At 44.1% G+C, this 4,654-nt stretch overlaps 1 long non-coding RNA gene across 1 annotated transcript; it reads right to left on the bottom strand.

Annotated features, from left to right (window-relative positions):
* Positions 1-452: 452 nt before the first annotated feature.
* Positions 453-3,605, bottom strand: LOC132534747 (uncharacterized). Its single transcript, XR_009546455.1, has 3 exons — positions 3,457-3,605; positions 2,719-2,801; positions 453-1,002 (listed from the first exon to the last, which is right to left on the bottom strand). It is a non-coding gene; the product is annotated as an uncharacterized LOC132534747 (long non-coding RNA).
* Positions 3,606-4,654: the final 1,049 nt, after the last annotated feature.

The following is a 4,654-nucleotide window of genomic DNA, read 5'->3' as shown; positions in this document are numbered from 1 at the left end:
TAGCTTCAATGAAAGACATCTTCAAGCAGCTAGATACCAGGCAAGCTCATAAGTGTGGCTCAAACATCTAGAGTACAAAGCTACCCTTTGCCATATTCCCCCTGGAATGGCTTCCTGCACCCCTTATTTTGAAGAGGGATTCACACTTTGTGGCCCACTGTCCCATAGTGGTAATGCTCTCTTCCGACCCTTTGCCAAAGTGCCCCTGCCTCTGGATGCTGATCTCAATGGACTAGCCCATCTGTCCCTTTCTTGCCTTCTACTGTCTGGTAGGCTTACTCAGTGAGTTGCAGAAGAGAATGAGGTCAGAGTTCTTACTTATTTTTTGCCTCCAGGGTTATCACTGGGGCTTGGTGCTTGCACTATCAATCCACTGCTCCTGGAGGCCATTTTTCCTATTTTGTTGCCCTTGTTGTTGCGCTTGTTGTAGTTGCAATTGTTGCCATCGTTGCTGTTGTTGTTGGTGTTGGATAGCAAAGAGAGAAATGGAGATAGGACGGTAAGACAGAGAGGAGCAGAGAAAGATAGACACCTGCAGACCTGCTTGCGAAGCAACCCCCCTGCAGATGGGGAGCTGGGGGCTCAAACCGGGATCCTTACTCCAGGACTTGAGCTTTGTGCCATGTGGGCTTAAACCGCTGTGCCCAGCCCCCATTACTTTTTTATTATTATTGATTTAATAATGATCAACAATATTGTAGAATAAGAGGGGGGTAAAAGTCCATACAGTTCCCCACCACCAGAGTTTCATATCCCATCCCCTTCACTGGAAGCTTTTCTATTCTTTATCCCTCTTTGAGTATGAGGATCAATATGAGGTGCAGAAGGTGGGAGGTCTGGCTCCTTTACTTGCTTCTTTGCTGCACAAGGCTGTTGGCAGTCTGTTTCTACCTTTCCCTAGTGGCGCAGGGCTCTGGGGAGGTGGGGTTCCAGGACACATTGGTGAGGTCATCTACCCAGGGAAGTCAGGTTGGCGTCATGGTAACATCTGTAACTTGGTGGCTGAAAAGCATTAAGATATAAAGCAGAACAAATTGTTTAATAATCAGGAAGCTAAATGAAAAATATAGCAGATGAGATTTGGAGTCTCCATTCTGGAAAAAGTTAGGAAGACTATTTTAGATATATTCCAAAGGGCCCATGACTTTACTAATTTTTGTCTGGGCCTGACAGCTAACATGGAGGTTGGCTAAAAGTTTTGTCTGGGGAGATGGTGTCAAAGTTGGAAATAGGAGTAGAAAGTTGGGCCACGGCAGTAAGTGGCTTCCCAAATGGGGAAAGTATATAAATACCATTCACTGTAAATCCCATTGATCTGATCTGGGACCCATGTCTATTCATTTTCCAGCTTCCTCTTAGAGTGGGGTTCCCTAAGGAAGGCTGACTCCCCGGGTCTTACGGTCACAGACCCTCTTCAGTGGCCAACTTAGTAAGACTTTCTCCTTCGAGTTTTTGGAGTTGCCTCCTTTTCTTGTTCCCTGGGTTCTGGCAGAGGTCAGCCAATCTATTGCCTCAGGATTTTCACTCTCCATTGTGATTTCTTTACACCACTGAGAAGAATCTTTATGTCTTCTGTCACATCTTCCTTGAATTTGAGTGAGCATGGCTGGTGCATCTAAGGACAAAAAGGCCCTCTACGAGGTTCTGTGGTCCACAGAGTTTGATTGGCATACAAATGTCATGAAATTGACCTACAAGATCCCTGTCCTCTAGTTTTCAACCAAGTCTCAGCAAACCAACCTGGTATTATGACTGTCAGCACACAAACCCCAGGGAGTAAGAGTTTCAGCTGACATCATTCAAAATCTAAAACAATGAGAACATGGCTATTGTTCATGCTGGATGGTTTCCTACCCACATCTTTGCACTTGGCAAATGGAGGCTAATCTGACAGACACGCAGCAAAGGAGGAATGGTAAGTGTCCACGGTGTACGGTGTGTATCCTTCCACCACTCCCCCTCCTCTACTCTTTGCTTATATACAATTCTGCCTTTTGTTCACAAATTGGCTCTTGGATGTCACTCTCCTTTTCTTTGCTAAATTGTAACTTTCATGGAGATAGAAACCACACATTTCTATTTTTTCTTTCTGCAGCTGTAGCAACCTGGGAATTTTCTGCTCAGCTCTCTCTGTTCGCTCAGTTTATACATGTCTGATCTGGTGCTGAGCTCATCTGTTAAATTCTTAATTTCAATCACTGCAAAGTCTTCATTAATTCACTTGATGGAATTATTTGGGTGCCTGTCCCATGCTAAGCACTGAATAAGTTGTAGGGTACAAAAATGAGCAAAGGACCATGATGCATTCACTAAAGATGAGAGTAGTAACGATAGACTTTCAGTGATTTATTGGTGGGAGCTGGGCGGTGGCACACCAGGTTAAGTGTACATAGTGCTAAGCGCAAGGACAGATGCAAGGATCCGGGTTCAAGCCCCCAGCTCCCCACCTTCAAGGAGAATGCTTCACAAGCAGCAAAGCAGGTCTGCTGGGGTCTTTCTTTCTCCCTCTCTTTCCACCCCCCCCCCCATTTCTCACTGTTCTATGATATACAATGGGGAAAAAAATGGCCACTAAGAATAGTGGATTTGTAGTGCTGGCAGTGAAAGCCAGCAATAACCCTGGAGGGAAGGGGGGGGGGGTGGGGAGAGATTGGTTTACAAAAGATTATGCAGAGGGGTAGGAAGATAGTATAGTGGTTATGAAAATGACTTTCATACCTGAGGCTCTGTGGTTGCAGATTCAATCCTCAACATCACCATAAGCTAGAGTTGAACAGTGTTCTGGTCTCTCTTTCGTATCCCTCATTAAAATAAACAAAGTATATTTAAAAAATATTATAGACCCTTAATGTTTACAAAACTCCATCTACCCTCACTCAAGAATTCTTGGTCAAAACCAATACCAAACCATGCTGGGAAGATAAGGCAGAAAAATGATATATTCAGGGCAATATCTTATAGATTCCAGACCCAAGTAAATGTCCTGATAGTCAAGGTTTGCAAGTGAGCAGAGACCCAAAGGACCAGCAGGAACAAGCGGAAGTTGAAAACGCACCTGAGGGACATAGTATATTGTCTCCTGTACAACAATAGGGGCAGACACCTGGATTCTTCACTAGGCTCTTAGCCATAGACTAGAGATCACAGACAAGTACTTCCTCCTTTTGCAGTATGGTGTCATATCTCTCTCTCTCTCTCGGTCACATTACTCCATTCCTGCAACCATGTGGCGATTGTCTGTGGAGCTGAGTTGAGGTCATAACCAGTTGTTAAGGATCTAGGATTTTGAGATTCTAAAAGGGAATACTTCTCTTTCAGGCAAGCTATCTTGCAAGATTTTTCCATAAGTGGGAATGAAACCAAGCTTTCCAAATGTGTTGTGCAGACTTCCCAAATGCTCAGAGTCATCTGCTCTGTTCACAATAAAATTTACAGCCAATGAGGGTATAGAATCACCTGCCAGTTTCCATGTCCAGTGGAGAAACAATTACAGAAGCCAGAACTTTCACCTTATGCTCTTCAAAAGGAACTTTGGTCCATACTCCCAGTGGGGGAGAAATGATAGGGGGAAGATGACCAGAGGGCTCTAAATTCCGATTCCATCAGGACCTGGAGAGAGAAGAGGAAAAAAAAGGAAGACATTTGGTAGTAGTAACAGGTATGATTTAGAAAAGAAGAGAATGCAGGACCATAGGAAAGATGGGAATATATATTTATAGAAATAATAGTCAACCCATATCTGCAATCTTGGGAAAACTGTAGTTTCCAGTGGAGGGAATGGGGACACAGAACTCTGGCGGTGGGGACAGTGTGGAATTATATCCCTGCTGCCTAATGATTTTGTAAATCAATATTAACTCACTAATAAAAAAAAACATTTACAGCCAACATGTCACTGCTGGTGTCGTGGAAGACTAAACGACTTGGGAAGGGCTGACTATTTGAGACATAAAATATTTAGGATAAACTTTCTTTTTTTTAATATTTATTTTATTTTATTTATTTATTCCCTTTTGTTGCCCTTGTTGTTTTATTGTTGTAGTTATTATTGTTGTTGCCGTCGTCGTTGGATAGGACAGAGAGAAACGGAGAGAGGAGGGGAAGACAGAGAGGGGGAGAAAAAGATAGACACCTGCAGACCTGCTTCACCACCTGTGAAGCGACTCCCCTGCAGGTGGGGAGCCGGGGTTCGAACCGGGATCCTTATGCCGGTCCTTGTGCTTTGCACCACCTGCGCTTAACCCGCTGCGCTACAGCCTGACTCCCTAGGATAAACTTTCATGTCTTCCCCAGGAATTGATCTACTAAGGCTGAATTTGTTATTGCTAGTTCACTCAAGTCTTTGTAAGAATGAAGAACAAAACATATATATATATATATATATATATATATATATATATATGTCACTGGACTTATCACTTGGGTTCAGTGCCTGCATGACTCCACCATTCCATTTTTTGATAGAGACAGAGACACAGAGAATAGAAGAGATACCTGCAGCAGTGCTCCAGAACTCATGAAGCTTCTGCCCTCCACCGCATCCACCTCCCCCACCCCACCCCCACACAGGTGGGAGCCTGGGACCTTGCACATGGTCACATGTGCACTCTACTAAGCGCACGACCACTGAGCCCCAGGACAGTAAGTCTTTACT

This window comes from Erinaceus europaeus, chromosome 19, assembly GCF_950295315.1.
Source record: "Erinaceus europaeus chromosome 19, mEriEur2.1, whole genome shotgun sequence".
Classification (NCBI taxonomy): Eukaryota; Metazoa; Chordata; class Mammalia; order Eulipotyphla; family Erinaceidae; genus Erinaceus; species Erinaceus europaeus.
The sequence above is the reverse complement of the archived record's forward strand: the minus strand, read 5'-3'. Positions and strand labels throughout refer to the sequence as shown.